This window comes from Poecilia mexicana, unplaced genomic scaffold (assembly GCF_051168715.1).
Source record: "Poecilia mexicana isolate PSO_F unplaced genomic scaffold, ASM5116871v1 scaffold_14, whole genome shotgun sequence".
Taxonomy (NCBI): Eukaryota; Metazoa; Chordata; class Actinopteri; order Cyprinodontiformes; family Poeciliidae; genus Poecilia; species Poecilia mexicana.
This window is the reverse complement of record NW_028263383.1, coordinates 17,196,367-17,209,348: the sequence shown is the minus strand read 5'-3', so window position 1 is coordinate 17,209,348 and position 12,982 is coordinate 17,196,367.

The window sequence follows — 12,982 nt, the reverse complement described above, 5'->3', positions numbered from 1 at the left end:
CGTTATTGGAAATGTAAGAGTCCTTAAGAAACAGACAATCTTGAGATAGAGGAGATGCAGTTCAACCAAGTCTTTATTAGAAATACAATACAATATTACAATTTTTGTTTAGTATTTAATTCTGTACTAGGCAACCAGATCAACCTGATTTAAATGCATTGTTTAAAAATTGTATTACTGTTACATGTTACATATTGCTTGAAGAATCTCTATTAAAACAGCACCTGTTCTCTCACAACTTTACAAAATAAACACAATGTAAAATGTCCCTTTATGTTTATAGCTTAGAAACTAGAATGTTTTTTTTTTCTGGAGGCTGAGAAAGAAGCCCACCTGCTACTTTTTTTAAAAATAAATCTTTCATCCTAATATGTCAAAGGTCAAAGCTCAGTCCTAAGTTGTGTTTGGTGAGTCTCTGGAACCAACGAATCTCTTGGGGTAATAGTTGAAGACACAAAAACAGAGTGAAACACTTGATTGGTAGTTTTCCACATTCTAAAACTATACAGTTAATTTACATTTTCTTTCCCCCTTCAGTTTCATGAAGATTTTTTTCAATTTAACCTAAAAAAAACAACTAAATACTTTCCAACGATGACAGAATTAACAGGAAAACCGGTTAGGTGCATGTATGACTGAAGTCTCTAGCATCTGGCCTGCATCTGCTACTTCTCTTCACCACACTTGATGTAATCTGGAGGCGGCAGAGAACGCTGACTGATAAGGATTTGTTTACAAAGCAACTTATTTACACTGCATCTGACCTGATATCACAGTGAAAAAATAAAACCATTTTCACATGAAATCCCCTCCTTGTCCACAGTTTTGAATCTGGAAGGCCAGTCCTCACCGCAGCTTCTTTTACTGTGGTTTTGTGTGGTTAGGTAGAGAGGTGGGGGTTCATCTAAAGTTTTTTTTTTTTTTTTCCTTCTGCCTGAGGAAAGCCCCCTACATCCCCTGCTGGGCAGCTTCACTTTGACCACTGGCTTCAATCCCATCCACAGGGTTTGTTTTACCTCTGTTGCCTTGTGATGAAGACCAGCTCCAGTGGATGACAAAAATCTGTTTCCTGCGTGTGTTCTCGGTTCTGTTTATGCAGAGAAAAGCAGCAGACTAGACACCAGTAGACGGTGGAGGTTCCGTGTGATGACTTGAGGTCGGGTTTGTGTTTTCTTTCACCCTCCACCCCCCAGTCATTCTGCATATCAACAACACTGTTTTGTGTTCCTGTGCTCAGTACGAGGAGACAGTCGCTTTGGGCTGATGACTGAAGGAGTCGGCGATTTCAGTTTACTTTTGTTTTATCTGAATGCATGTGTGGCCTGCAGGTCTGGGGTCTTTCTGTATAGACTTTGAATGCTCTTCCCGTGCATGTGCAAGAGTGTGTCTCTGTGTTGCCATGCACTGGACTGGCAACGTGTCCAGGAATTATCCCGCCACTTTGTTACGACAGTTTAAGACAGAAAACCTGTGGAAAAAAGAACGAGCTCCTCTACCTCCTCCCTGTGGTCCTACTGTCAGCTGCAGAAATGCACCGCTCACAGAAACAACCAATCAGAGCCAGGAGGAAGGTCTTAGCGATGTCAATCATGCTCTTGTGCACGCTGCTCACACTGTGCCCCTACACAGTGCGAACAGGCTAAGGGTTGAGAAACAACCTAACGTTGCAAGACATCTGGCATGTTCTCACACATTCACAGCAGGCTCCTCTGAAAGGGAAGGAGCTGTAGCAAAAGGGAGGATGTGAGCAGCACGTATACAAGGTGGATTGACAGCACAAAGACCCTCCTCCTGGCTCTCAGTGAATCTCAGCTTCTGACTGTATGGATTTCTGCAGATAGCACTGGGACCACAGGAAGAAGGCATAAGAGCTTCTCATACTGTCACGACATAGCGGCGGTTTTAAAAAATATGTAAAAATATATTTGCATAATTTTAAAAAGACACCTAATGCAAAACATATCGCTGTGAGCACATCTTTGTAAATTAGATTTTAAACCCCAATGCTTGCTGGGTCTTCTCTGGTTAAATAAAGTAGTAATAAGTAAATAAATAAACGTGACTCCACACGGATCAGCGGTGAAACATGCGCACCATATGCAGAGGCTTCCGTCTGCAATGCGGTGGTCCCTGGTTCGACTCCCAGCCACAGAACATAAGCTGCATGTCCTCTCCAGCTATTAGGGAATAAAGTCCTCCAAGTGCCACAAAACACTTTATTTTTTTTGTACGCTTTTAAACACATGGTTAAATCGAGCCATAAAATCCTCCGGGCGGAATAGACGCCAACTTTGAAAATCACATGACCAACTACATTTTGCAGCGCCCATCCATTAAGTTAGCAGCAGTTTACGCATTAAAAGACCAGATTTCCCTCTTCCCAGCCCTACCAGCTCCTCTGGAGGAATCCCAAGGCGTTCCCAGGCCTGAGAAACACAGTCCCTGCAGCGTGGGTCTTCCTCTGGGTGGGATGTGCACGGAACACCTCACCAGGGAGGCGTCCAGATGCCCGTCTGTTTGTTAGATTGTTTGTTTTTCTCCTTTACATTTAGTCGTCTTTTATAATCTTCACGAAGCACTTCCATCTCTTTGTTGAAGAAAAATACGTGAAATTACACACAGGTGGGGTCCTTTTACTAAGCAGGTGAGGGTCTGGAGGCAATTTGTGGCGATGAATTTTATTTGGATGTATCAAAGTTGTGGCATCTGTTTTAATGCGTGGCTGACTTTTCAGAGTTTTATTTGTAAAAAAAAATTAAATAAAAATAAAAATTTTGCATCCCTTTCCATCCATATCAACGGTATTTGCTACTTGATACAGAAATATCACGTAAAATCCCCCCTCCACAAGAAAAATAAATAAACAAATAAATAGATATCAGTTTGTGACTGTTTGGATTTGCTGGCTGGAGAGGCTCGATGTGGCGATGATAATGGACGCTGCTCAGCATCAAAGCTGCAGTAAAGAACAGGGGGTATAAAGCGCTGGGGAGGGTCAGGTGAGGTTGTTAAAGCAGTAAAAGTCCTCTGGTGAAGTAACACTGCAGGAAAGCCTTTCCAGATGATCTGCATGGGAGCACAGCATGTTCGCTGTGGAGTCTGGTTTTGTTTGCTCTTTGTGGTTGTTTGCAGCATGTTGATGGGCACGTAGGATACAAACAGACTGTGCACAGTAAACAAGTTTCATGCACAGTATGCGCAGAGCCCTAAAATTAAACCTGATGCCACAGAGGCTGAGAGCTTAAGGTGGTAAGAGTAATGTCATATGGGGCTTTGATGTGAGCACACAAGGCACAGGAACACTTCTGACAGAATCCTGGCTGTAATTTGTTTGACATATAATAATAATAAAAATAACACAACAACAACACTGAGTTCAGAAGGTTGTTGGGGTTTTTTTTCACATTGTTGAGGAAGGGTTTATGACCACTTCAACAAGTTGTCAGTTTTCTTTTGTCTCCGTTAGCACCGCAGTTGGGTGTTTCCAGCATCATCTCAATTTACTGAGTTCTTCATTGGCAAGCTCTGCTCTTTGGAGCCACAGTACACCCTGGTTTAACATAATAATCACAACAATGGGAGCCATGCTGTGTTAGCTTTCCACAAAACGAACCCAGATCAGAGCTTCAGACACTGACACACACACACACAGAAACAGAAAAAATTCACCCCTCGTGTCACCCTGCACCCAAGACAGGGTTGGTCTTTAGGTGCACGACTTACATAGGGGACATCCTGTACTCAACCACGCTCTAGAACATTTTGTTCCTGCCTTGTCAACGGATTCTGTGCACTACCCATATTGTTCTCTGAGGAAGTACGTATGGGGCTCAAAGAAGAACATGTGCATGTCAGCAAATACAAACATGTAGTTTGGTTCAACTAGTTTTACTTTAGTAATTTGGTTCCCTTCAACTCACACATTATGTAGATTTATCAGAGTGACATATTTCAAGTGCTGGCTTATGCTACTTTTGATGAATATGGTTTGCAGCTGATGATCGGTGGCTGTTTCTGAGATGGGGTGGACATGGGCAACTGCTCAGGACGGCATCTTGACAGGGATGGCACCTCCTCAACCTCTGTTTTGAGGAGGTGCATCAAAACAGAGGTTAAACTAGTAAAGCAAATTTGGAAAAAAAAAAGAGATTTTTTTTGTATGTTTTGATAGTAGCAGCAGGTGTATAGTGGTTATTGAAAAAGGTACATATTTCCTTGGATTGTCTGGTTTTATGTAAGAGTAGAAACATTTTGGGAGCTGCAACCCATAATCAAAAAAAATTAACAGTAATAAACCGATAATATAATAGAATAGATTTTAAAATATTGGACCTTTTCATCCATTTGCAAAGGGCACAGCCTAAAGACTCTCCCATACTTCATCTGAAGTGCAGAAATAGTCTCTCATTGACGTAGTCGTGTGACGAAGATTGCGTCATCTTGTTCTGAAGGAGGAGTCCTCCTCCGCTTCTCGACTCCAGGCCCAGGTCATTTCGCACAGAGTTCTTTGCTATGCGCTGTCTGATAAGACAGGCGTCTGTGGGTGTGTTTTATCTGAAAATGTGCTCAAACTTCAGTGTTGTCTGCTGCCTCTATCCGGTTTTTGTATCTGCAGCCCACAGGAATAATTGTTTGCTTACTAGAAGCGATGAGGAATTACATACATGTGAACGATTCTTCACAAAATTCTTACAAAGATTGCCAATGACTCCTGGATGGAAACTGCAAAGTCATTTTCCATGGAGGAGGTTCTGTGCAGAAAGATGTGGGGCTCTGTCCTTGACCGTTTTCTTACGCCTATAGGATTAGGGCGTGATGTATGCTGAAGCAGACGGGGTGTCCCCAGGTGGTCTGCGCCGTGTGGGTGTGTGTAAATATGAACGTCTTGCAACGAGGTGACCGACTGCTGACTGTTCAGATGAAGTATGCCAGGCTTTCCTCTCACCAGCCACTTAGGGCAGCTCCTCTGAGGGAATCCCAAGATGTTACCAAACCAATGTGAGAAACATGATCCATCCAGCTCCTGGGTCTTCCTCTGGATCTCCTCCCAAAGGAATGTGCCTGGAACATTCCCTTGAGAGGATTAGGGAAGTATCCAAATGGCCGAGCCACCTCAACTGACTCCTCTCGATGTGGAGGAGCAGAGGCTCTAGTCTGAGTCCCTGCTAGTTGACCGAACCTCTCACCTAAGGAAGAGCCCATACACGAAGAGAAGAAAACTCATTTTGGCTCCGTGTATCCATGATCTCGTTCTTTCGGTCACTACCCAAATCTCGCAACCAGAGATAAGGGAAAGAACAGCTGTTTGTTTTGGATTTAAGGTGCTGCTTCATACTCCAGTGAAGGCTGTAAATTACGGTCTGATGTAGCTAACGGAACCGCATCATCTGCAAAAAGCAGAGACCCTTATGCCGAGGCCACCAAAAAGAGAACTGAACCGAGCTTTGACATTGATCGTACAGGGAAATAAGACCCGTATCAAGGGACCTGGTAATCCATACTCCTTAAGTACCCACCACAGGGCATATCAAACTCATGTAAACTGGTTGGATGAACTCCCATGAACTTCCATGAATCATCTAAGACTGAGGATGTGTACAAAGAAAACACTAGGTGGTGCTAGAGCACCTGTTCTTTTTCCTCTAGACAAAAAGTGCCCTTTTGAAATACATGCCTGTAATAAATCCCACCCTACTAAAGCAGCCAGCTGTTCCAACTGCCACATAAGGAGCCCCTTTTTTATACATGAGCACCTGTCCCCCTCATTAAAACTGTCCAAGACCCTGCTGAAGGTGTAGAGCTGGTAACGTGCCACACGGCTAGGTGGAAAAGCACACTGTTCCTTTTGAATCTGAGACTTGACTATCCGGTGGAACCTCCTGTCCAACGGATCCAAATCCGGTGGACAGGAACCCCAGAATAGACCGAACCCAGGAGCCTAATGTGACCTTTTCAATTATATTCTAATTTATTGAGATGCACTTGTGTCACCTGCCAGCATCCAGTTGCACAGATTTATTTTTGGTTTAATCATGGGTCAATCTTTCAGGTTCTTTAGTAGAAGTAATCTAAAATATATACTTTAATAAATTCAGAATGAGTTTTTAACATTTTGGCAATGGATTGGTACATGAGGAGAAAGTGCTGGCCTGAGATGAAACGGCAGTGTCGGAGAGCAAACAAAGGTGAGTTGATCTAAAGCCATAAAAAACTAACTTTTAAATTTGTATTTATTACATTTTACTGTAAGGTTCAAAATAACAATATACTTAAGCCTTGACTTTTTTTTTTACATGCTTTAACATCATGTTAAAAACACAGAAACAAAATATTTGCTAAAATCAGCAAAGACATATCACCATTTGTCTTACATTTGTTGAACAAGATTTAAACTTATTCAGAGGAAAATGTCCAGTTTAGTTTCACATCTAACGGAAAAGAAAAAAGTCTCCTCCACGTTGACATCCAGGCGCTAAAATGGAATAGCAGAATCTGGTTAGATGTGCAAGGTTTTCATCATCTGCTTTTCCCTTCCGAAAAAGAGGGTGGCCGTTTAATCTTTTCACATTTAGTTTTACTTGGACTATCCGTTCATTTGATAGGCAGGGGACGTGTTGTGCTCACCTTTAAGTAATGTTCTATCCTGCTGCTGCAAGAAAATGTAGCTTTATGACTCTGTTAAATATCTACCTGTTTGAGGTCAGTCACAGTTATTCTGGTCCAATCAGGGATCATAATTGGTCCTATTTCAGAGTCAAATGGCCCAAACCATGAATGAGAACCCACAACCAATCAAAATAGAGTATAGAAAAATATTTTTAAAACGGAAAAGACAATTAAGATAACATGGACATGAAATAGTACTGCCTAAGAGTGTGAAATAGAAGATGGGGGAAATAAAATTGGAATGCTTTGGTATGAAATGGAGGTATGACTTGGTGAAGGGGCTTATCAACTCAGAACCGCCCAAAAAAAGTTTTTAGAAACTTTTAAATTGCTACTAATTGGATTGTCATGAGAAAGAAAAAACAATTTAAGTTTTAAGGGGCAGTAATATGTAATTTTCCAGGCACATAGTGCAGTTAAGTAACTTTGTTACCTTCAGTTGTTATAAAAATGCAATATTTAACTTCCTAATTTAACACCTTGATATTTGAAATAATGCCTCTGTCTCTTTAAAAACTGCTGCTCTTTTTGAAACTCCATATAATGAACTCAGCAGATGAGCAGTTCCACCAGGCATTTGCTAATTGCAGCTGGCTAGTCTGAAGGAGCTGAGCAGGAATCGGTGCTCTGTGAGGTGGAAGCTTGGAAACTGCGGTGCTGAGGAGGAGCTTTGTCCATGTAGGCGGTGCTCGGTTCCCCACAATCGTTTTGCACAGCTGAACGGTTGCCATGGGCAATTAAAGGATTTCTCAAACATACATAAAAAAAAATCAAAGCAACACTCCAGGTATGTTTTTGATGTGGGAATAATATGATGTGTAGCTCAAAAAAGTTGATTTTACACAACAGTGCCCCTTAAAATCAGGCTTCCTGTTTTGCTTTTTGACCTTTCTTTGCAGATTGACGCTTGCCTCATCGTTGACAATGAACATAGCGTTTCCCAAACCCGCCATAAATCAAGGTGCTTCTCACATGTTCGCTATGCAGCTACCGGCGGTTTTTCCGCTTCATTCCGGCGTTGCCTAATTTTGCGTAGGAAAGCCGAGAAAGAACACACACCGCCATGGCCGGTATGCTTGTGCTGCATTCCTGAGTAATATTTTGAAGATGGCATCATGTCATGACACAGAACCCCGAGATGGTGTGCAAAGCTGTGCGTAAGCAAAACCTGAGGAGAAGCTGCTGCAGAGGTGGATCGCTGCTGTCAGATAGCACGCATTCCACGGGCTTACTCAGAGCTTCTCACGTCCAAGAGCCGTGTTATTCCTAGGCAAATATCTACAATTTCACACCCACCCTGCTCCCAGGCGTGCTGTACCTTGTCGGGCTTGCCGAGCACCAGTCACATTCCCTCTGAGTGTTTGACACACCCGAATGACATCAACACATAAAAGGTAAGCTGGCAGTAAAACAAAAAAAAGAAAAGAAAAGAAGTAAATGACAAAGATTTACGCAATTTTTTTTTCACCACTCCTCTCAGCCTTGTTGTGACATGTCGGCTTACAAGCTAAGGAGGTTCTTTTTAATGGGTTTTCTCCATCGTTTTTAATGCAGCACAGAACCTGAGGGGGGTGTTGTAGGTGCACACACCCTTGTTGAAATGAAAGTTGTTTTTTTGCGATGTAAAAAAAAAAAAAAAAAGAAAAAGAAGAAGAAGGTTGTCGTACCTCTCAGGTCTTCTGGTTCTGGTTCTGGTTCTGGTTCTGCTCTGTGTCACCAGAACCAGAACCAAACACGGAGAAGCAGCATTCAGCTTCTACGCGCCTCAAAACTGCAAAACAGCTGAAACACTGAGCTCCTTTAAATCAAGGCTTAAAACTTGACTGTTTAGAGTTGCTATCGAACCACAATAAATGTAACATTGATCAACATATTTAATGTTTATTGATCATTTTAATGACGGCATGTCTGTTACTGGTTTGCACAGTTGTTGACTGTATGATGTGTTTGTGATGTTTATATGTTTTCTTGGTGTAAAGCACTTTAAATGGCGTTGTTATTGAAATGTGCTGTACAAATAATCGTGGTTGGTTGAAATCTGTTATGAGTGGAAATGTAAAGAATTTAAAAAAAACTCAAACCCACATTTTGGTTAAAGCCATGGGCTGTAGGGAAGATTCAAAGAGTCAGAAGGAGCTCACAGTACAAATGAATCAGTGACGGTTTCATCAAAAAAAAAAAAAAACTAAGCTTAACAGAAAATCTGTGGTTTCGCATGAAGTCGGGGTTGTGGACAAGAGAAGTCATGAAAATCTGATGGGGAGTGTTTGCTGGGCAGATGAGGCGTATATAAGTGGGATGTTGACTCCAGCTAAACACAACTGAACCAAAAGGTGCTTCAAACTAAGTGTTAGCTTCAGGCCGTGCAACCAGGTCAATACATCTTTTGAATTCTTCCTTTTCTCTGACAGATTGATTCGTTTGTCAATTGAGTTGTATGGGATAACCTCCCTGCTATAAGTAGAAAGTGGGGGCAGGGGGAAGAAAAAAGGTTGAAATGGTTTATCGTCGCCTCATTTATTTCCCCTCAAAGAAAACAGACATTTTGCCTATTTTTATATCTTGAAGTAATTATTACTGTCATGTTTCTTTAAATCTGCCCTGTGGTTCCTTGGGTTTTTTTTTTTTTTTCTTTTCCCAACGTCAGCTGCAACTGCAGTTGTTCTCAAGTTTTGAAAGACCTGCATAAAATACCCCAGCAGTGCCTCTTGGCACCAGGCATTAAAGCGTCTGCCATACTGGTTTCGTGTGGACAGGAAGAGCAGAGGGTTCTGCCAAACTATGCTGTTAAAATACCCACACATCATGGGTTATTTCTGCTCAACACGGACGGATGTGTTTTCATGTGTCCAACCAGATCCAACACACGGATCGTCATATCGCAGATATGCTTTGAATGGCAGCGTTTAGATAATTTGTAAATCTTCAACAGGGGGCCAAAGTGGCTGCTGATATGTTCGGTAGTCAATCTATCACTGTGAGGTGGCCTTGTGATCTGATTAAAAGAAACTCTCCTCTCCCAGATGAAGTGAATCACGATGGGTATGAAGCCGCTGATAAGCCTGTTTGATCTTGCCATGCCAAAGCCACAAGAAAGGAAGCGAAGGCCTTTGGAGCCGGGTCTCCGCGCTAACCACAGTTATGATGAACGAGTGCTTACAGGCATGTGTTTAACACAGGGGAACAGATAAGTCAGGCACTTCTTAATCCCAGCGCCTCATGGTTTAAGCTGGGTGGTTTTTCACTGATTTTTTCTTTCTTTTTTTTAATAAACCCGATGCCCCGTTTAAACACAAACGCGTGAAATATCCTCAGAAACGAATACAGTGCATTTCAGACTCCTGCTGTTTAAAATTTGATCACAGCCGGGGAAAAAAAAAGTCTTTGCGTTGTGTTTGTATTCAGTACCAACATATAAATTATGGATAATTCCGAAGCGAGACAAAAAAAAAAGTATTGTTTTTGGTTTTTCTACAAATAAAAATCAAAACAGTCCACGGCCTGCGTTGGTTTTCTACGGAGCCCTCCAGGGGACATGGGGAATTTTTTTTTCTTTTGCGTTCCCTCGCAATACTTTTGATCGAAAGTACGGCGGCCACCGTAAGAAAGGCTTACAGTATTCAGTTATGCCGCATGAACTGACCAGTAGATTATTGCGAGGGAACGCAAAAGAAAAAAAAAAATCCCCATGTCCCCTGGAGGGCTCCGTAGTTTTCAGCTACCCTGACGAAACGCGGCCTTTTAATGCTATTACAGCTGCAAGTCGTTGGTGTCTCCACCAGCTTTGCATACCTGCAGATGAAAATGTTTGCTCATTCTTCTTCAGTAAATATCTCGACCTCAGTCGGGTGGATAGAGAACATCTGGTGACACCAGCTTCCGTTCGGGTCTGGACCGGGCCACGTTCTAACGCATGGACGTGTCTCGATCTACCTCCTAGGATTCCACTGTTTTTTTTTTGTTTTGTTTTTTTTTTCTTAGCTAACAAGTTTAAAAACATTTTCTTCTTCTTCTCCACTCTACAGTTATGTCATGGTTTGTGTTGGTCCATCGCATCAAATTCAAACAAGAACACACGGAGTTATGTGACTGGAACATGACAAAATGTCTAAAGGTTTGTCTTCACTGCAAATATACAACATTTTACCACGTAGTTTTTGTCTAGTTTTTTAATGCAAATAGTTTATATGATACACTTGCACGAGAAATTAACTTTCAATAACTTTTCAGTGAGATACAGGAGCATGTTTTACACAAATAACAAATTAAATCTTTAATCTCATTGTACATGTGCATAGTGACAAACAATAAATTCATTCATCACAATTCTGTAATGTAAAGAAGTACTAGTTTCACTGGCAGATTTTTTCACTTGTAGCATGAGATTTTCATTTTTTATAAGTGAAAAATCTGGAACTGATACTTTATTATTATTATTTTGATTGTTAGAGAAGTACTGACAAGCTCCTATATCCTGCTAAGTAAAGTTAGCAGGACATAGGATATGTGAGTTAGTTTAGATATTCGTCTTGTAGTTTGATCATTTCTGAGTGATTATTCCTCTTTTCAAACGGTGTTGTCATTACTAATTTCTGTTAATTAATGTTAACATTCTTTATTCATCCCAAAGGGGAACGATATATGGTCATAACTCTTAACATCTAAGTATCTTGAAAAAAGTTGTGATGCTGTGGGCTCAAAGGATTTCCAGTAGCAGCCAATGTTACATCAAATCTAAGGAAGCCTCTGACTCAGCGACTGTTAGAAACTCGATTTCCGGGCCGCAGAGACGATATTCCAAAGTGTCCTGGATGAAACCATCTGTTGTTGACAAGCACTGCTAATCCACCTGATTTGCCTCTGCTGTTTCTCTTTAAAAGTGTTTATCTGTAGAAAGTCAGGCATCATGGAGTCATCATGACTGATGTAATAATATGAACTTTCTCCTTCTCTTGCTGCACTTTTAACTCTTTACTCTGATTGACGGTCCTAAAAATCAGACTGTGCTGGTTGGAATATATGGATAAAGAAATAAGGTGTATACAACTTATAAAATTGATACTCCAAAAGTTAAAAGCCTTCCACACATTTCAGCTGCACATTAGATCATAACCAGATCAGATTACCAAATTTTAACAATTCAGTTTGAAATGAGAACAAAACCTTTTTTGATTTCTACGTCTGAATTTTTAAATTTTTCACTCACTACTCACAAAAACAACGAAGCTTAATGTGATTTAAAAAAAAAAAAATATATATATATATATAAAAAGACAGAAATCCACCCGGTCAGCATAATTTAATGAGACAGAGTGTGAAAGGAACTAAGTGGATAACCAAATGCAGAGTGGGCTCGTGGGTGGTGGATGAAGTCAGTGATATTTCAGCATCCCCCGGGGGAGGAGGAGGAGGTGGGAGACAGTGATTCTGGAGGTGGGGTCATTATTGCATTATTAGAATCTCAGTCCAGCCGCCTGTTTGAACAGGTACAATCTGAAAGCTGGAGGGAGGGAAGGCTCCAAGCGGAGCCCCCAGAGGCAGGGCGTGGATGGGAGGGTGGGAACGGGTCCATCTTGCCGGTGCTCTGGGTGTGGCCGATATGGGAGCAGCACAGATCGACCCCAGAACAGGTTCCACACATTGGACCGCAGGATACCGGATGATGCTGCGTGGTTCCTAAACAAGTCTGGTCTGAAGTCAGGCGTAGCCGCAGCATGCACCATCAAGATAAGGAAGTTAACCTCATGCAAATGGAAATACCTGAGAATAGGCTTCCAGTTTTACACGTACAACTTCTCTAATTGTTTTATGGGTGTTTAGAAATGTGTACAGATTTTATCTAAGATTTTGTCATTTTTAAAATAGTATTTTGTGCAAGAGGTTTCGATTATTTCCTAAATTTACCCCATTGTCAGACAATAAGGAATATTTCAAAAATATTTGATTAAATCGGATTTTTTTCTTGCTACATATCAACAGAAAATAGTGCAAAATTTCACAGATTTCCTTTTTTTTTAAAAAAAAAAAAAAAGAAAAAGTATGAAATAAATGCAGTGCTGCCATAATTCAGAACTAACAGCTAAGTTCTGGCTTGGATTCTGAAATGGAGATGATGTCAGCGCGGCAGGCGCAAATCAGTAATGTGATAACCGTTTGGACGTGAAACACTAGATGTGGAAACTGGAGTTGTGAGGGACTCACTATCCTCCCTATCCCTCTTTCTTGGCTGACATGTGAGATTCTTCAGAGGCTCCAGGGTCAGCGTGGACCCGGCAGTGTTGTCAAGACTCATCACATAAGAAACACAACACCACTC